Source organism: Peromyscus californicus, unplaced genomic scaffold (genome assembly GCF_007827085.1).
Source record: "Peromyscus californicus insignis strain IS unplaced genomic scaffold, ASM782708v3 Scaffold_15__1_contigs__length_86483966, whole genome shotgun sequence".
In the NCBI taxonomy this organism is placed as follows: Eukaryota; Metazoa; Chordata; class Mammalia; order Rodentia; family Cricetidae; genus Peromyscus; species Peromyscus californicus.
In genome coordinates this window covers 14,412,200-14,433,719 of record NW_026294447.1, presented here as the reverse complement: position 1 = coordinate 14,433,719, position 21,520 = coordinate 14,412,200, and the positions used below count along the sequence as shown (strand labels likewise).

General features: G+C 40.4%; 1 long non-coding RNA gene across 1 annotated transcript; it reads left to right on the top strand.

The window, feature by feature from the left end:
* Positions 1-252: 252 nt before the first annotated feature.
* On the top strand, positions 253-6,717 carry LOC128110456 (uncharacterized). The gene is made up of 2 exons (XR_008218208.1): positions 253-370; positions 6,249-6,717. It is a non-coding gene; the product is annotated as an uncharacterized LOC128110456 (long non-coding RNA).
* Positions 6,718-21,520: the final 14,803 nt, after the last annotated feature.

Genomic DNA, 21,520 nt, shown 5'->3' with positions numbered 1-21,520 from the left:
TCCAATCTCCACTCCAATTAGAGGTAATAATGATTGTGGAAGGACTCCAGATATTTAAAACTAGTAATGAGCTGGGTAACTGAGTGGCTAATCATGTATTATGATACATTTGTTTAGATTTTTTTCCAGAATTCATCCTGTCAGAAAATACCCATATTTCTTATTAAAATAAAGAATGGTGATGTGTAAGCAGCCTCCTTTAGTTTATAAAGAACTTCCATGATAATTTTTTTCATTTTTACCTTCAGAACAACTCTATGAGTCAGATATTACCAATACAGGATCACAAGTATGAACATTAAGACTCAGTCTCTACTGGCCAATATCTCCTAAATGTGTCCTACCCTGTCTTCTTCAACACAACAGAAAAGTAAGTAAGAAAGCAAGCATCTGAACAGTGTGTGTGCTCCAAAAGTGAAAATAATCCAAGCATAAAATTTCAAAACTATACTACTTCATTAAAATGTCTTCACTGCATAATACAAGACATTAAGGAATGTTTCCTGTACATTAAAATCAGATACTCAGAATCTAAAATCCAGGACTTTACAGGACAGCTTCTCTGGTCCAGAAAAGTAATCACTTGCCTCAGGCATATGGCTTTATAACAGTGGGGTTCGAACTGAAAATCTAGTAGCTATACTCCAAGACCTTCTGGTCATTTTTGTTCCTGAGAAGACTTTCATTTCTGGAGTAGGGAGTGTGTGGAGGGACTGGGAACTGAAACCAGGACCAATATACTGCATGTACTGCCTTTTAAATTTCTATTCATTCATTTATTTATTTAATTTTGTAAGAGAGTCTCAGTTTGGGGCTCTTTCTGGTCTAGGTCCCACTATGTAGACTGGGCTCGTCTCAAACTCACAGAGATTTGCCTTCCTTTGCCTACTGGGTGCAGGGATTAAAGGAGTGCACAGTCACATGCAGCACTATGGTCCTTTAATTTTTTACTTTAAAAAATGTTATTTATTTATGTATTTTTTGTATATGAGTACTCTGTCTGCATGTACTCTGGTATGCCAGAAGAGGGTATCAGATCCCATTATAGATGGTTGTAAGCCACCATGTGGTTGCTGGGAATTGAACTCAGGACCTCTGGAAGGACAAGCAGTACTCTTAACCACTGAGCCATCTCTCCAGCCCAATTTTTTAGTTTTTTTGAGACAGGGTCTTGCTAAATTATTCATACTGGGCTTGAACTTGCCATTCTCTTGTCTCAGCCTCCCAAGTAGCTAAGGTTACAGGCACATGCCCCTGTGCTCAGCTACTTCTGGTTATTAAAACATTCTTTCCTCATTGTCTATAGAAGTTATGACTGTCTGGATGTTTTATTCTAGAAAGCAAGTCTTTGATTAAGCTTGTGATGTCCAAGCACAAAGTGTCAACTTAACAATAATGGAATCCAGGGCAGGAAGAGAGCCTAAAATGAGTTCTAAGCAAGATAGTTCCAATATGCCTCAAACATGTTGAAAACAGCTGCACCAATTAAAAGGCAATTAAATGTGTAATAAATGAAAATGCTACCAAATTGTTCTGTAAAAAAGTCTAAATGAGAATTGCTGCATGTAGTCACAGAGTAAGAATTGTGTGCCAGAATCAAGGTTACACACTTTTTCGGAGCAATACCAGAGAGGCATCTTTAAAATCAACAGCTTAGAAACACTCTTTTCAGAGTGTGACTCTATCTTGTGAAGATGGTGTCATTTCTGCAAGCCCAGTGAAAGGGATAAAAAAAGGATGCAAAACACATAATGGGGGTGGAAGAATTAGAGGGAAACCCAGGAGTGAGACCTTAGAGGTGCCCAAGCTTGCAGTCTGTAAATGTGCCCATCATGTGATATAGAGCCATGTGATAAAGAGCCAGCCAGCAGCAGAAGAGTGAAATGAATGAAGGAGGAGCTTTATAGAATGGAACAGTCAATACTAATACCTCTGCTTTTGGAGAAGAACCAATTCATCTTTTCTGATTTTATAATTTTACAGTAAGGAAAAAATACTATATACCCTGGTTGGTCCTTGATATATCAAATAAATGTTTGTTACTTGTTTCTATATTAAAGGCCCCTCTTGATTGCCAGACAACAATGTGGTGGTTTAACTAGGAATGGCACCATATGCTCAAATATTTGAATGCTTGGTCACTAGAGAGTGGTGTTACTTGAGATTAGGAAGTGTGGTCTTGTTGAAGTGGGTGTGGCCTTGTTGAAGTGGGTGTGGCCTTGTTGGAGGAAGTGTGTCATGAGGAATGGGCTTTGGGGTTTCAGGAGCCCAAGCCAGTCCCAGTGCTTTCTCTCTTCCTGCTGCCTGTGGATCTGGATGTGGAATGCTTGGCTTCTTCTTCAGCACCATGTCTGCTTTCCACCATAATGGACTAAACTGCTCTAACTGTAAGCAAGCACCAGTTAAATGCTTTCCTTTATAAGAGTTGCCATGGTCATGGTGTCTCTTTATAGCAATAGAACACAAGGCACATGACTATAAATATTCATGGAAACTGGACCAGTATTTGCTGTAGGATAGGGGTCATTGAGCACTTTGACCTAATTCAATTATGACAAAGTCTGGGAAAGTGAATGTCTAGACAGACTTAAAGCATCAGAAAGTTAACAGCTAATTCACCTGAGAGGCCAACTATGTACATGTTCCACTGTGTCTCTGTCAGTATCCATCAGGTGGCTGGGGGTAAGACTGATCTAGAAAATCCAGAGTTGGGAAGGAGACCTACCACAGAAGAAGAGAGTAGATAACCTGAAGCTCCCTGGCAGTTCAGCATCCTTTAGTTACTACATTTAACCCAAATGATTTTCAGCCACTAAGTGTTGTTGTTTTTCTTTTTGCTTCTAAAACCCATGCAAGTTCCCCTTTCATCCATTTGCTAACAAGAACCAGACAATGAATTTCGTAGGACAATATAGTAGGGCAGGAAAAGTAAGTTACATATGATCTATGTAAGTTCATATACAGGGTAGGAGAAGAGAAAGGAAGAAGACCAAAAGACATCGGGGCCCCTAATCAGGTAAAGAATTGAAGGGGTATACATGTATGTTAGAGATTCACTCACCCTAAGTGCTCATTTGTAATAATTTGAAGGTGAGCTGTTCTTCTGTTAGGACATGCTGCGTCCCTTGTGTATGTCTATAATTGGGACTACTCTTTTAAAGCACCTGAGAGAGACTACCATGAAGAGTTGACTGGAGCCACCTGAAGTTGATTTTCTCTCCACAGCAGACAAAGTTTCTTTACAGCGTGTTAGAATGACAATGAAAGGAACTGTTTGAGGGAATCTCAGTTACGTTCTAAATGAATTTTGCATAGGCTGCTATTATAGGTAGTGAGACATAAATATGACAAGTACTCTAACTCAGATGTGGGTACACACTTAAAGGAGTCAATAAAGGAATATTTCTGCATTGTTTTCCTGGGTCTTGCAGGTGGTAAATAGGAATAGCAAAAACATATGAAAATTGGATTAAGGTTGCAAAATTCTTATGAGCAACCTCATAAAATTCTATGCTGTTTTGGGAAAGAAAGGGCATAAACAATCTTACCCAGCTGGGAACCTTATGAACTACAGAAAGAGCCTGACAGGCAAGATGTGCCCACTTGTGCTGTTGCTATGGGCATACCCAACACTTCTCCAATTAGCTTGGAGGCCCACTGCACAGGAAGGAATCTACATCAGATACTATAAACTTTGTTGAAAAGCCAAGAGTAAGGGAGACCACAAGCCTTAGGGGGTAACTGAGCACTATTGTATAGCTAATTTGACATAGTGTCAAACTGTCCTCTAAATATTTTTGTTTATACCCGTAAACAAGTGTAACATTCATTCTTAATTAGAGAAGCCACTTCTTTTAGTAAAAGGCAGTGAATGCAGAGGCTCCACAAGACATTGAGAATAAATGCTTAGTGAGTATTAGAACCTATGAAAGAGATTGATACCATCACTAAGGCTCAGGTAAAATTGAAAAAAAAAATAAGCAGGGGCTGAAAGAACATAAGAGACAGAAAATAAGGAGAAGGACTGTAAAAATGCCATCTTTTGAATGTAACAATAATATAACACTGCCACTGCAATCAAGAACCAACAGCATCTATGGATGCCTGTACTAGATGTGGTGGTTTGAATAAGAATGGCACTCATTGGCTCATATTGAATGCTTAGTCATCAGGTAATGGAACTCTTTGATAGGGTCAGAAAGATCAGAAGTTGTGGCCTTGTTGGAGGAAGTATATCACTGGGGGTGAGCTTTGAGGTTTCAAAAAGCCCATTTCAAGCCCAGAGACTCTTTTTCTTCCTTCTGCCTGTGGATCCAGATGTGGAACTCTTAGCTACTTCTCCAGCACCATGTCTGCCATCACGTCACTGTGCTCCCTGTTGTGCCCATATCGCAATCCCCAGAAAGACCACTGAAGATGAGCATGCCGGAATGCAAAAGCAAGGTTTAATTCAGGATATACAAGCCTAGGCAGGGACTTCATCCAACAGATCCAACACAGTGGAGGCTGGAAGAAGTGCCCACCTCTTGCAAGCTCAGTTTTTAAAGGCAAAAACCATAAGGCTACATCATTTAGGGGTGCTAGTACAATTCTGATTGGCTCGCTTGTAGGAGCTTTCTAGAAATCATGGCTTAATCTTACTTCTAAGGGGGTGGTTACCTGCCACCATTTTTCATTGGCTGCCCTCAGGTGGGGACATTTCTGTGGTCAGTTATCCTGGAAACCAGGGAGAGGACATTCCATAGTCCGGCAGTCATTACCTCACGACTACTTTGTGACTCTGTACTTTTACACTTCCTGGTTTCTGGAATCTGAACTGACTGGTTTTAGTAACTCATGGCCTGTACCGAAAAGGAGAAATCTCAGGCCTTAGTTTTAGGGTGAAAGCATTTTGGTCTTATTTCTAAGATGGCTCATTTTGGTCTCACAGTCCCCATTATGATGACAATGGACTGAACCTCTATAACTGTAGGCAAGTACCAATTAAATCCTTTCCTTTGTAAGATTTACTTGCCATTGTCATGGTGTCTCTCCCCACCAGTAGAACACAGACTAAGACAGAAGTTGGTACCAGGGAGTGGAGAATTTCAGTGACAGGCCTGACCATGCTGCTTGTTAGCAGAATGTGGGCTTTGGGACTTTGGATTAGGAAAGCTGTTGAACACTTTAAGTGGGGTTTAATGGACCATACTAGTAAAAGTGTGGACAACAGTAGTACTGAGAGCAATGTGGATTATGATGACTGGCTCAAGAGATTTCAGAGGAGCAGAATATTAGTAAGTGGTCTAGAGACCATTCTAGTGATATTTTGGTAAGGAATGTGGCTGCTTTCTGCCCTTGTCTAAAAAATTTGCTCAGGGCTCAATTGAAGAGTTTTGGATTAATAGCATTGGCAATGCATATTTCAAGATGGGCTAGTATTGATTGTGTCATGTGGTTATTAGTGGTCACTCTTATGCAGATCTATAATAAAAAGGAGCAAGGTAAGCAAGGTAAAATGCAAAATGTACAGTTTGAGGAGAAAAGGTACATCAGGAAGTACAATAGAACTAAGTCCAGTGCTTGCAGAGATAAAATATTTCAAGAAAAGCCTGATTCTAAGTAGAATAAAAGGAGTGGTGACCTTAGGGCAAGACCCCACCCAGCTAAGCTTCCAGCTGAAAAAAAGGAATTTAAGAAAAGCTTAAGCAGTGAAGAAAAACATCAAAAACAGAAATCTGGTGCAAAGGTAGTTGAAGGAAAAGGGCAAGTTTCAACCCCAGAAAGCAGTAGAATTTGGCAGCTTTGGCCACATGTTACTGGCTGTAGGGTCAAGGATACAAGAAAGGGGTTGTGGAATATCCCTCTGAGGCTAGGAAAAGCTGCTGAGGTCTGGTGTATGTCAAGAGTATCCCTGCATGGAGGCCCAGAGAGGCCATTGTATTAACCTGTGACAGTGAAGCCTGGGTTTTGTTGAATATTCCAAGACATTGGAGATGCTGGAGTTATTGGATACCTGCTAAAGAAAGCTTCTAATAGGGTGTGGAACCAGCCTAAGAAAGGGAAGTATGTTGCTGTCAACAAAGCTGAAAGGAATTGGAGATCTGAAGAGCATTTGGACATCAGATATGGAAATGCAGAATTTGGTTTTTGGGTCCAGTATTTCCTCACTATTTTCCTTTTCCTCACTATCAGAATGGTAATGAATATTTTATACCATTTTTTATGCTGAAAGTATGTGATCTACTTTTTTGATTTCTATTTTACAGGGGTTATGGTTAAGAAATTGGCATGAGTCTCAGAAGAAACTTTGAACTTTGGACTTTCAAAGAATGTTGAGACTGTGATAGACTATGGGGACTTTTGACGTTGGACTAAATGAATTTTGTATTATTGCTAGAAGCCTAAGAAGGCCATGGAGTGAAATGTGGTTGTCTGAGTGATAATGGCCACCAATAGCTTCATAGATTTAAATACTTGGTCATCAAGGAGAAGCACTATTAGAATGTGAGGACTTGTTGGAGGAAGAATGTCACTGAGGGTGGACTTTGAGATTTCACAAAGCTCAAGCCCAGAGATTCCCTCCTTTCCTGCTGCCTGCACACTCAAGTGTAGAACTCTCAGCACTTTTCTAGAGCCATGTCTTCCTGAATGCTGCCGTGTTCCCCACCATGGTGACAATGGACTACACTTCTGAAACAGTAAGCAAGCCCCAATTAAAATCTTTCCTTTATAAGAGTTACTGTGGTCATTGTGTCTCTCCACAGCAATAGAACACTGACTAAGACACTAGTGTGCATAAGAATGGGCTGTCAACAGAACAGATGAGTGATCCGCCTACCAGTGAAATTACACCCCTTCCTGGTTTCTGCCCATGATGACCTTTCCAGAGGCCCACACCAGGCCAACTAATCCATTTGTCCCTGCAACTTGTCCCTCCCACCAAGCCCAGAAGACTTTCACTAGGCAAGCCTAGGTCACACAAATCAGAACAGGTGAGCAACCCTCCTACTATTAGAACTGTACCCCTCCCTAGATTCTGTCCCCATGAGCCTTCACCAGGCCATCACCATACCAAATTGTCTCTGGCCTGATGCTGCTGGGCCCTGTCCCCAACTCCATCAGACTTCCACCACTGAGGTACAGAACATACCAGCCATAAATGCCCTTACCAGTCAGCAAGCAGCCCTTCCTCAGAACTCCAGCAGACTCCAAATACCAAGACATAGTTAACACCAGTTGGAAGAACAGACACCATAGGCCCAAGTACAGGCCACAGCATTCAAAATAACAGCTCCAGCAGCTCTAGCAGAGATCAGGCTGGTCCTTGATACCCTGAAAGAATACTCAGGTTTTATGGAGGCCAGTCTGGATCTAGAGAACCAAAAAGGCTTTGGCTTTACTGGAGGGAAGACCAGATCAAGTGACCCAAGGCCCCCAAAACTCCAACAGAGATGCCCTACTAGACTTAAAGACTCATCAGTTACCAGAACCCTTGGCCACTTAGGTCAGAAGACCAGAGAGGAAACAGAAGCCAAGGAACAAAATACCCATCCAACAAGCATACACAGGAATCAACACCTAGACCTATAATCACCCCAAATCCAGATGGCTAAATGCCAGTGAAAGAAGAACACAATAATAGAAAGGGTAGTATGTTACCACTAGAACACAGTTATCCTACAACAGCAAGACATGAACATTCCAAGGCAGTTGACACACAAGAAAAAAAACATAAAAAAAATTTTATGAAGATGGTAGAGGAAATAAAAAAATCCCTTAAAGAAATGGTGGGAAAGACAACCCAAAAAAAAATGGATGAAATCAATAAATCTCTTAACAAATGTCAAGAAAACCAAGGAGAGCCTGAACTGGCCTACTCTGGTAATCGGAATAGTGAATACCCTAATTGTTGTCATAGAGCCTTCATCCAGTAACTGATGGAAGCAGATGCAGAGATCCACAGCCAGGCACCAGGTTGAGCTCCAGGAGGCCAGTTGATGAAAGAGAGGAGGGATTATATGAGCAAGAAACATCAAGATCATGATGGGGAAATGTACAGAGATGGCCAGGTCAGTCTAGTGGAAATTTATAAACTGTAGACCAATAGCTATGAAGCCCCCATGGGACTTGACTAGGCCTTCTGCATGGCAAGACAGTTGTTTAGCTTGAACTGTTTAGGGGGCCCCCTGGCAGTGGGATCAGGAGCCATCCCTGGTGTATGAGTGGGCTTTTTTGGAGCCCATTACCTATGGTGGGACACCTCACACAGCCTTGAGGCAGGGAGAGGGGCTTGAACCTGCCTCTACTGAATATACCAGGCTCTGCTGACTCCCCATGGGAGTCCTTGCCTTGGAGGAGTTGGGAATGGGGCGTGAGTTGGGGGGAAAGGCTGGGGGGGGGGAGGAGAGGAGCATCTGTGATTGGTATGTAAAATGAATAAAAAATTTCTTAATAAAAAAAGAAAATCAAGAAGAAATAAAATAGTTGACAGAAACAAATCTGTTCAAGACTTGAAAAGAAAAATAGAATCAATAAACACACACACACACACACACACACACACACACACACACACACACACACAATTCCAAAAACTGAAAATCTGGGTAAGTGAACAGGAACTACAGATATAAGTATTACCAACAGAATACAAGAGATGGAGGAGAGAATCTCAGGCATTGAAGAAACAATGGAGGAAATAGTTTTATTGGTCAAAGAAAATGTTAAATCTAAAAAGTTCCTAACACAAAACATCCAGGAAATCTGGCACACTATAAAAAGATCAAACCTCAGAGTATTAGAGATGGAAGAAGAAGAAAAATCCCTGCTCAAAGGCTCAGAAAATATACTCAACAAAATCATAAAAGAAAATTTTTCCAATCTAAAAAAAGACATGTGATAAAGGTACAAGAAATGTATAAAACACCAAATAGACCAGACCAGAAAAAAAGTCCCCTCGCCACATAATAACCAAAACACTAAACACTAATATCTAACAAAGGAGACTTCAAATCAAAATTAAGCAAAAGAGATAGTAAAGGTCATTTCATATTCATCAAAGGACAAATCCACCAAGATGATGCCTCCATTCTGAACATCTATGCCCCAAACACAAGGACATCCACATTTGTAAAAGAAACATTACTAAAGCTAAAATCACATATAGAACCCCACACACTGTGGGAGACTTTAACACTCCACTCTCACCACAGACAGGTCATCCAGACAGAAAATAAACAGAGAAATAAGGGAACTAACAGATGTTATGACTCAAATGGACCTGACAGACATCTATAGAACATTTCACCCAAACACAAAAGAATATACATTCTTCTCAGCACCCCATGGAACCTTCTCCAAAACTGACCACATACTCAGCAACAAAACAAATCTCAACAAACACACACAAAAAAATTGGAATAACCTCCTGTATTCTATCAGACCACCATGGCTTATAGTTAGAATTCAACAACACTACACAATACAGAAAGCCTACAAACTCATGGAAACTAAGTAATGCTCAATTGAATCACCACTGGGTCAAGGAAGAAATAAAGAAAGAAATTAAAGACTTCCTAAAATTCAATGAAAATGAATGCACAACATACCCAAACTTACGAGACACTCTGAAAGCAGTGCTAAGAAGAAAGTTCATAGCACTAAGTTCCTACATAAAGAAATTGAAAAAATCTCACACTAGCAACTTTGCATAACACCTGGAAGCTCTAAAACAAAAATAAGCAAATACACCCAAGCGGAGTAGATAACAGGAAATAAACTCAAGGCTGAGGTCAATAAAATAGAAACAAAGAGAACAATACAAAGAATCAATGAAACAAAGAGTTTGTTCTTTGAGAAAATCAGCAAGATAGAAAAACCCATATCTAAATTAACTAATAGGCAGAGAGAGAATATCCAAATTAGCAAAAAGGGGGAACATGACAATAGACACTGAAGAAATCCAGACAATCATTAGGTCATACTTAAAAAACCTGTACTACTCAAAATTGGAAAATATAAAAGAAATTGACAAATTTCTTGATAAATATCACATACCTATTGATTCCCCAGGGTCCAAGGGGGCTTTGCTATATCTGGTGTGGGATATCAGAGAAAAAAATCTACACACACTATGTTCTTATGTCTGTTAACTTTATTCCTCTAAGACAAAACTACATCAATTCAGCTATAGGATGAAATCCTGTCTCCATAACTGCAGTTCTGTCCAGCTCCCTAGCTCATAGTCCAGCTAATGACTAACTCCTATGCGTTCAGCCTCATCTTCGTCCTCTGTGTCCTTTTTCTCCATCTCTGCTACTCTCTACTCCTGGCACTCAGAAAACTCTACTTGAGATCTGCTTACCCTCTATAGAACCTCTGTCATCCTCTCTTCTCTCTTGCCCTGCTGTTCTGTCCTTCTTGTCTACAGAAGATGCCTGCCTTTTCTTTCTCTGGGTACCTCTTTCCCTGTCTCCTCAGGAATGTTGTTTTATCTCTCACTTTGATATGTAAAAACCTCTTTTGTTTTCAGTCAAAATGCTCTGGAGCACCAGTAGGCCTCCTCAAAGTGAGGGGATGGTCTGAGCTTCTTTAGCACAGGAAACAAAGCTATGTGTCTCCTGCCAGCTTGTCTCCTAAGCTCAGCAGGGCAGTTAGTAACTTAGTAGGTTCAGCAGGTCTGGGGAGCTGAACTGTTTACCAATAGGTTTGGGCACACAAGGATTTCATAGCAAAAGACAGCTGAAATGTTAAAGGCTGGGTAACACCAAATATTCATAATAAATGGCTTTGACTTTTGACAGACCCTTGGCCGGTCAAAGTTCAGCTTTAATACACAGCTGAATCTCTATGATATATTCTTGCGGCCCACAAGACAAACCAAAATTAATTCAAGAACAGGTAAACAATTTAAACAGACCTATAGCCCCCAAGGAAATAGAAGTAGACATTAGTAGTCTCCCAATCAAAAAAAAAAAAAAAAAAACCAGGGCCAGATGGTTTCAGCACAGAATTCTACCAGACTTTCAAAGAGCTAATACCCATACTCCTCAAATTATTCAACAAAATAGAAACAGAAGAAACATTGCCAAATTCTCTTTATGAGGCCAGTTACCCTGATACCCTAAGCACACCAAGACTCAACAAAGAAATATAATTACAGACCAATTTCCCTCATGAACATTGATGCAAAACTACTCAACAAAATACTGGCAAACAGAATCCAAGAACACATCAAAAAGATCATCCACCATGATCAAGTAGGCTTTATCCTAGAGATGCAGGTTTTCAACATATGAAAACAGGTGAATATAATCCACCATATAAACAAACTGAAAGGAAAAATCCCCATGATCATCTCAGTAGATGCTGAAAAAGCCTTTGACAAAATACAACACCCCTTCATGATAAAGTCTTGGAGAGATCAAGGATGCAGGAATATATCTAAATATAATAAAAAGCAATATACAGCAAGCCTACAGCCAACATCAAATTAAATGAAGAGAAATTCAAAGCGATTTACTAAAATCAGGAAAAAGACAAGGCTGTCCACTCTCTCCATACCTATTCAATATAGTACTTGAAGTTCTAGCTAGAGCTATAAGACAACAAAAGGAAATCAAAAGGTTAAAAATTGGAAAGGAAGAAGTCAAACTTTTGCTATTTTCCGATAACATGATGCTATACATATGTGACCCCAAAAATATTACCAGGGAATTTCTACAGCTGATAAACACCTTTAGCAAAGTAGCTGGGCACAAGATTAACTCAAAAAATCAGTAGCCCACTTATGTACGAATGATATACAAAGGACTGAGAAAGATATCAGGAAATAATACCTTCACAATAACCACAAACAATATAAAATATCTTGGAGTAACTCTAACCAAGCAAATGAAAGATCTGTACAAGAATTTTAAGTCTTTGAAAATAGAAATTAGAGAAGAAATGATAAGATGGAAAGATCTACCATGCTCATAACGTAGTAAAAATGACCATCTTATCAAAAGCAATCAACAGATTCAATACATTCATCATCAAAATACTGACACATTTCTTTATAGACCCTGAAACAACAATACTCAACTTCATATGGAAAAACAAAAAACATAGGATAGCTAAAACAATCCTGTACAAAAAAAGACTTCTGGAGGTCCCACCATCCCTGATCTCAAGATCTACTACAGAGCTATAGTGATAAAAACAGCATGGTATTGGTATAAAAACAGACGGACTGATCAATGGAATTGAATCAAAGACCCACACATAAATGCACACACCTATGTGAGGCAGATAAGGCCCACATGCTCAGCCTCAAGTAAAAAAAGCTGTGACGTGTGCAGTAGCACCCTGACCCAGAGGAGCCTGAAACCAGACCCTAAGGTGACAATTGCTGATGTAAGACCCAGGGCAAAATCAAGAAATGCCACAATAGCCATAGAGGGAAAGCCTGCCAAACAGCACACACATAAATATCTCAACCCTTTGTTTAATAAACGAGATTGCTTGCAAACCTCCCAGAATCTGTGCTGTTAATTCTGTGTCTGCTCACCCACGGGGATCAGAGACAGCAGGACCCCAGGTGCAGTGCCAGCAACACCTATGGACACTTGATTTTTGACAAAGAAGCTAGAACTATATAATTGAAGAAAAAAAAGCATCTTCAACAAATGGTGATAGCGTAACTGGACATTGATATATAAAATAATGCAAATAGATTCATATCTATCACCCTACATACAACTCAAGTCCAAGTGGATCAAAGACCTCAACATAAATCCAGTTACATTGAATCTGATAGAAGAGGAAGTGAGAAATAGCCTTGAAAACATTGGCACAGGAGACAACTTCCTGAACAGAAACCAGTAGTGTAGACACTAAGATCAACAATTATTGAATGGGACCTCATGAAACTGAGAAGCTTCTGTTAGGCAAAGGACACTGTCAATAAGACAAAATGGCAACCTACAGAATGGCAAAAGATCTTTATCAACCTCACATTTGACAGAGGGCTGATATGTAAAATATATAAAGAACTCAAGAAACTAGACATCGAAAAACCAATTAACCCATTTAAAAAATAAGGTATAGATCTAAACAGAGAATTCTCAAGAGAAGACTCTCAAATGGCAGAGAAACACTTAAAGAAATGTTCATCATCCTTAGCCATTGGGATAATGCAAATCAAAATGACTCTGAATTCCATCTTACACCTGTCAGAATGGCTAAGAACAAAAACGCAAGTTACAGCTTATGCTGGAAAGGCTATGGATCAAGGGGAACACCCCTTCATTGCTGGTGGGAGTGCAAACTTATACAGTCATTTTGGAAATCAATATGGCAGTGGCTTCTCAGGAAATTGAGAATCAATCTACCTCAAGACCCAGCTATACCACTCTTGGGCATATACCCAAAGGATGCTTAATCATACCACAAGGAGTCTTGCTCAATTATGTTCATAGCAGCTTTATTTGTAATAGCCAGAACCTAGAAATGACCTAGCTGTCCCTCAACTGAAAATTGGATAAAGAAAATGTGATATATTTACACAATGGAGTATACTCAGCTGTTAAAAAAACAACGACATCACGAAAATTGCAGGGAAATGGATGGAACTAGAAAAAAAATCATGAGTGAAGTAACCCAGACTCAGAAAGACAAATATGATATGTACTCACTCCCAAATGGATATTAACTGTAGAATAAAGGATAACCATGTTACAACCCACAGACCCAGAGAGGCTAGGTAACAAGAAGTGCCCAGGTGATGGCTTATGGATCTTCCTGGGAAGGGAAAATAGAGGAGATCTCCTGGTTGGCCTGGGTGTGGGTGGGCATGGGAACTTGAGGGATCAGGTTTGGGGGTGGGCAGAGGGGAAGAGTGCTAAAAGAGATGACTGGAAAGGGGGCTTTAGGGAGCTGGGTAGAAGCCTGATGCAAGGGAATCTTCCTTGAGTCTATAAGGATGGTCCCAGCTAAGAATCCTGTCAGCAGTGCATCTATAACCTAAACTGGTCATCCCCTGGGTCAGATTGGTAACCACCCAGGGAGTCCTTGGAAAGCCTTCACCCAGTGACTAATGGAGGCAAATTCAGAGACCCGAAGTCAAACATTGGACCAAGCTGAGGAGAGGGAGAAGGCGTTATAGCAGCCAGATAGGTCAGGGACATCAGAGAAAAACACACAGAAAAGGCTAACCTGGCTCATGGGCACTTACAAAGTTGAATCTACAACCAGGGAGTCTGCATGGGACTGACTTAGGCCTTCTGCATATATGTGACAGTTGTGTAGCTTGGTCTATTTGTGGGACTTCTGGCAATGGGACCAGGGGCTGTTCCTGGTACTTTGGCTGGCTCTTGGGACCCTATTCCTCATGCTGGATTGCTTTGCCCAGCCTGAATATAGGGGGTGGGGGATTCTTGGTCTTAAGTCAGCTTGATATGCCATGTTTTGCAGATGCCAATGGGAGTCCTGACCCTATCTGAAGAGAAACAGAAGAGGAGTGGATTGAAAGGGGAGGAGAGGGATGGGGAGGAGTGGAAGGAAAGGAGGTAGGGAAGGCTGCAGTGGGGGTGTAAAATAAATAAATAAACAAACAAATACATAAATAAAAAAAATTTTAAGAGAGAGAGAGAGAATGAAAAATTATGGGCCATCAATTATGGGTGGAAGAGAAGCTCTTGAGACCTGCCCCTTACCAATGAACTATTTGATACTATTAATTTCAGAGAGAGAGAGAGAGAGAGAGAGAGAGAGAGAGAGAGAGGTCATGAGGTCATTGTCTTCAGTTCCACACCGATTGGTGACTCCACCAGGCTCCAGTGGATAGCTGTGATAGAATGTTCACAGAGACAGCACATGTTAAGCTAAGTGGACCACAAAATGGAAGCAAAAGCCATGAATCTGAGAAATGAACTGGTAGGGCTGGGGAAAGGGTTGATAGGATGGAAAGGAGTTAAGACAGTGTATGTAGAGAGACTAATCAGAATACATTGTATATGTATGAAGTTGTCAAGGAACAAAATTTATCAATAAAAAAATTCTATACAAAATCTATGTTGAGACAGTCCAACTTTCTTAATTTCCTCTGCTGGTGACACAATGTTTTTCTGATGTAGATTTCCTGAGGGAAAAGCTTTGAGGAACCCGAACTTATCTGGGGCCCTCGCCTCTCCACTTGGTCTTAGTCAAGGTCTAGGTACCACTAGTCAGCATTAACTCTCAAGCCTTTAGCTCCTGAAATAAAAGCTCCTACTTTGGCATTCTCTTCCTCTCTGGCTTCTTACAATTTTCCTACTTTGTTCTGAATGATATGTCTTAAGCTACATTTCCAGTATCTTACATTAGAGTCCTTTAGTGTTTTTACAATTCCAGATTTCTGGAAAATGATTTGATCAAAATGGTTACTTCAATTCCTTCTACCCAGCATGCTGCTATAAATGTTAACACCTGAATATACTCCTGCCTTATTTAGAATCTAAGGAAAATAGGCCTGGGCAGAGATATCTCCTTGAGTCTTAGCCTCCAGGTCTCTGAGCCAGAGGGGATCCTTGCTCATCACCCTGTTTCATCATCAAATGTGTCAGAACTCTCTGACATAGAAAGATTTAGATTTTCCTTCCTAGACTTCTGTTTGTTTTTTTTTTAAATCCATAGATGTGAAAACCCTAATCATTACCAGTCTCTGAAGGCAAAGGCTCCAAGTGCTCAGCTGTGGTTTTGAAACTCTAAATTAAGGACCTGTTGGGTAATAGAGATAAACTCTTAGATTTGTAGATTTCATAAATCATTTGCTCTTCTTTCCAATGCACTGCAGATAACCCGAGACCCACAAGTTGACGTGCCTTTCCCGATGAAGAACCAGTCACCAACTGTTATAAAGGGAAAGGAATAGAAAAGAAGCTTGCTCGCTCCTAGCTAGAAATATTAAGGTGGGAGCTTTGGCTCCTTCTTCATTTTCAATTATTTGGCTCCTTCCTTAATGAAGATATTAAGGATTGAAGAAAAGTGAGAAAGTGGAAATAAAACTCATCTGTTATGCAATCTCTATGCTGGTATCAGACATGGAGTGGAAACCCCTCCCCAATCACATCAGGTCAGACCCATGACATGGGCTGCTGGAACCTGCAAGTCTCTCTCAACAGAAACCAGTCAAAATGATACTTTTTGTTAAAGGATGATGGCAGAGCAGATCTTCTGTTTGCTAATTGGAGTAGATATCGTTCAAAGCAGGATCGAGCACCCCAATGTAGAGTCAGGGTTCCAAGAAGCATATTAGAAAGACAGAAAACAAAGACATGATATCCTAGACTCCCAAAAGACTCTCATGTTGGAAATCTTAGACAACAAAGTACATATAATCAAATTTTGTGAAAACAAAAGCCATAAACCTGTGAATTTCATGATGTCACAAAGGAATCAGGTCCTCATTAAAAAAGGAAAAACAGGAAAATAGATATGAAGTGAAATGTCTTTTAGTATTTATAAAGTTCTTCATTTTTTAATGAACGTCTTTCTTTCCTGCACTCTTGATTGATAAGACAGAATAGACATTTCCGTTTTCCTAGTGCTCTGCTCTTTCTGAAATCTTCCGACCGTCCCAGCACCACTGACATTCTCTTTTGTAACTCTACTGTCTTTGCTTATATTGCTTCAGAAAATATACAAAACTTTAGAGCACAGTTCTTTTATATAAAAACTTCCTGGAATACTGGGTTGTTTCTCCTAAGAAAGGGGGAACTTGTGAGTCAGAACAACAGCGGGTTAAATTAGGCCAGGGGATATAGCATGATTGTCACAGGGAAAGTGACAGACTTTTTGGTCGCTGCAGTCATTTACAGGAACACATTTTCTAGGGTCTGGAAGGTAGGAGGTGCTCAAGAAATGTCTTCTAATTCAGTCAGTGGATGAGTGAGTGAGAGAGTTAACTATATGCAGGGCCTAAATAGCATAAACATTGTAGACCATAGAGAGCTAAAGCCGAGAAGAAAAGAATGGATGCTATCAAGGCATTCTCCTGCAGCTTCATCAGCATCATAGGTGGTCTTGGCAGCAGCAGCACCAACACAACTGGAAGTGTATGAAAAGTTTATGTACTAAATCATTGCACTGAATGCTGCAGGGAAGGAAACCAACCAGTGCTACAGTGAACCCATCTGACACCAGCCCTTTCTTTCCCAGATGACAATTAAATTGCAAGTTAATTTGAGTTGAAATTCATAGCAAGTAAAGAAATATAACTTATATAAATAAAAAATACTATAGCTTTACAGAGTGATAAATACATGTACATATAATTTTATATTCAAACAAAATGAAGTAAGTGGGAAAAAAGAGTGATCAGGGGGAAGGTGAATGGGAAGAGCAGTCTCTACTAGATGAGATTTAGAGAACCCAGCACTGGCTAAAACTTACCTAGTCATAAATTACCTTATGTTGGGCTCTTGGAAGCACCCTATTGACAATGATAGAGTCTACAGATGTTCAATCCATCTAAGCAGCTGATGAGCCAAACATCTAAATGCCTCCATTATAAGTGATACTTTCTCATTCATAAGCAGTAAAAATCTGCTTCTCACTGATTCTTCTGAGAGAGACTTTAGAACAGTGTTTCTCAACCTCCCTAATGCTGAGACCCTTTAATATAGCTCCTCATGTTGTGGTGACCCCCAACCACCACAAAATTGTTTTTGTTTCTACTTCATAACTGTAATTCTGCTGCTTTCTGAATCATAATGTAAATATCTGATATACAGGATATCTGATATGCAACCCCTGTGAAAGGCTCATTCAACCCCAAAGGGGTTGCAACCCACAGATTGAAAATCACAGCTTTAGAGGATGTTAAGTTTTTTATTTCATTGTATGATGCTGCTGTGATATTAAAGTTAAAAGTCAAATGTTAATGATGAAATTAAAGAGAAGTCCACTCACCTCCACGTGTACACTCACTTCATGGCTAAGGTAACTTCTCTGCTGGTCTCCTATACATTTCTCACATTATTATAATCTGAGTATAGGTACCCAGCTTGATCCAAAATAGTCATCCCAGTCATTTTTCCCACTCTGCAGCATATCTGGAACCCTTAGGATAAACAAGGTTAGTTTGGGCAGCTGAGAATATTGTCCCAAAATTTCCCAGACTTCTTCTTAACTGGAGTTTGATATGTAAATCATTTTGGAGAAAGGCAACACATGTTCCCATGGGGCTTAACCCACCCTTGTCCAGTTTAGCATTTGAGCCCCATCCTCCTGCCTCAGATTATAGGGATCTTTTTTCTTTCCATCACCCAGGCCTGACTTCTGCCTGAAAATCCCTAATAAATTGAATTCTGTGCAGTTTGGATTGTGTTTCTTTCTTTGGTCTCTCCATTCCTTCTGACTTTGGTGGTCAGTTTTCATACCCTGGATTTTCTGAAACAATGGTTTACTTTCTTCAACTTATAATCAAATTATTTTAAGATATGCCAAATTATTCTAACATCCTATCCTTAAGTTCTATAAAATGATTCCCAGACACTATTTTCCTTTTAGAATCTCTGAAGAATTTAGCCCTTGTTTGTATTTCTTCTCTACTGGCTCTTTTGCTATCTCAAATCATTTATTTATTTTTAATGAGGCACACTTAGTCTAACATCTTCTCATGCTGTTCACTCTTCCTAGGTCATCTAGCTGTAACCACTGGGTCAACTGTAGCTCTAGGTTTAACTGTTCCCTGAACTTTATCACCATGACCCAATTGTTTTATGAACAGTTTTAGATCTTTAGAGACATCCAAAAATATATCATCATCATCATATTATTATTGTTTTTTTGAGACAGGGTTTCTCTGTGTAGCTTTGCGCCTTTCCTGGAACTCTGTAGTCCAAGCTGGCCTCAAACTCATAAAGATCCACCTGCCTCTGCCTCCCAAGTGCTGGGATTAAAGACATGCACCATGGCTGCCCGGCTCATATTACTTTTAAGACTAGCCCTCACTCAAATATTTTTTAATTTTTTTATGTTCTATGTTTCCAGATAACAAGGGTAGAATTTTGATCATTTTTGCCTTTCCTATGGAGCTCAGACCTCAAAATATCTTCTTGTTGGACTTCAGATTTATGATTCATAACCGTCATTCATCTCTTCACTCCAAAGAGACATTGTCTTGAACTCTATGATGTTGAAATGAGCAGGAACCCATGTAGACATGGCTGAGATTGAAAGGCATGACTGTGGTTACAGGTTGTGTTAGGTACTTGTCTCCTAGCTACAACAAAATATTGGACAAAAGTAAGTTGAAGTATTGTTATCTGTTTTTTATTATCTACAGTGGCTGTCCCTTAAGCAACAGCTTTGACCACAAGGGCCACAGCCTGAGGGAATTTTGTCCCCTCAGGCACTGACTCTTTCAAAGCTTCTAAAAGAACTTATCTACATCTAAAGAACTCACAGTTGAATGGTTTAGGTGGAATTCTGCTCACTCAGAGAGGATGAATAGCAAGTAAGCTAACCGTCTCCCTTTGCTGGTGTCTTCCAAAAACCCAGTGTCCTCTCAGTCCCCGCATAAAAAGACCCTTGCTACATGTGGTTCCTCCTTTCTAATTCCTGTCAACTACTTGCTGACTCAGCCTCCTGCTTACAGGTAATTTTATTTAATCAAACACATCTTTGAATTGTTAACAAAAGCAGTAGGAAAAAAATGCAACACACTTTAAAATAATATTCCTCAACATTAAGCAATGAAGGAGGTTTGTTTAGTGTTTTGTGTTATGGTTTCAGGAGATAGTCTGTCATGGCAGGCAAGGTATGGCAGCTGGAGCAGTAAGCAGGTGGTCACAAGGTATCTGTATTCAGGAAGCAGGAATGCTCATGCTTAGACTTTTCTTTCACAGCTTCACACAGTCGCTGCCCTGTGCTTTCTTGTAGGAATTCCAGTGTAACCATGCAATGCATTGTCTCATAAGCGCTCTGTAACCATAGTCCCAAGACCCCCTCAATCCTGCATCTCTTGTGTCTAAAAAATCAGTACCACATGCAGATGCTGCCAAATCCTGACCAGCTTGTAGCACAGTTGCATCACTTCTCTGTGCTGACCTTGGGCATCCCACATGCTTATTTTTGAGAAGCAGGGAACCCATTCAGCAGCATTGCCAATGTAGGCTCTTTCCTTTCAAATCAGTTTGCATTTTCACAAGACAGAGACTTTGGTGTATGGAATGAAGCTCGAGGAACTCCCATCATGTTGACCTCATGTAAAGCGCCAGGTCTCCCTTTTATGATTCTAATTTCTTTAACAAATTCTCTGTTGTCTACACCTTCGGTACCCAAAATTTAAAGTTGCTCACCCATTTTCTACACCAAAATTCATAGGTTTCTGATCATTATGCTATATTTTTTTCTCTCTTTACTGTAGACCTAATGAAAGCAATAAGCAGTAACCATAAACCTGTCTTAGATAGGGTTTCTATTTCTTTGTAGAGACACCATGACCACAGGAATTCTTTTTTTTTTTTTTTTTTTTTTTTTTTGAGGGTGGAGGGACTGGTTCTTTATTTCAAAATGTTAGTTATTTCAAAATAGTTGTTGATATTCAGTATCAAAACAGTTGCACTATGGGGTTCTTTCTCCCGACAGAGGAGAGTACAAATAAGCCAGTAAGCTGCAGCGTGTCCACCTGAGAGGCCTCGAGAGACCACCTGGACATGGCAATTGGGTGGGGACACTCGAAAGATCGGCACACCACCAGCCCACGGACTGCAACAATTCTCACAGCCAATGGGTTGACCAAGATAACCCAACCCCCCAAAAGCAAAATTTCAAAATAATATAAAATTTTAAAAAGTTGTTTTACATGAGCTATTCAAGATTTCTCCAGCACTGACTGACACAGAGCACAATGAGATGGCACTTTTAGAGACAGCAGCTTCAGGAAAGGACAATGAGATGACTTTCGTGTAGCTACCTCAGTGGCACGGACAGCATTTTCCTTTGCTTTCTCCCTCGGGGCAGGTGAACACTAGGTGGTCACCTGACACTAAGGGGCAACATGATCCATTTTGTGAGCAGTCAGGAAAGGGGGGGGGGGCACGGTGAGACAAGCTTGGTCTCAGGGCGGGGGCTGCACAAGAGCACGCTTGCCTAACATGCACAAGGCCCTGGGAGGGGGGGTGCCTCAGACGTCTCACCGTCTTATTTGGTCACATCTGATGGAAAAAGTAAAGAATAAAAACAAGATTAAAGTTGTCCAAAGACATCAAAGCTGAAAACCTTCACAGCCCGGAAGAAGTTTTTGTTTTTTGGCTAACTTCCTAGAATCAATCCCCTGTCGTTTGGCTAGAACTTGGTACACAGAACTGAGGTTTCCCACAGTGGAGCCTGCCTGGGCTCTGCTGGCCGTCAGCAAGGCAGGCCCAGTCCTGTGTTCCTCCTCTATGGAGACAGCAGTATCCATTAGGCCGAAATGTCACCTTCCAACAGTGAAAAGGAACTGGCTTGCTGCTCCAAGCTGTGGAAGTGCTTGGAATGTTACAAATGGTTGCTAAGACAAAGAGTAATCACA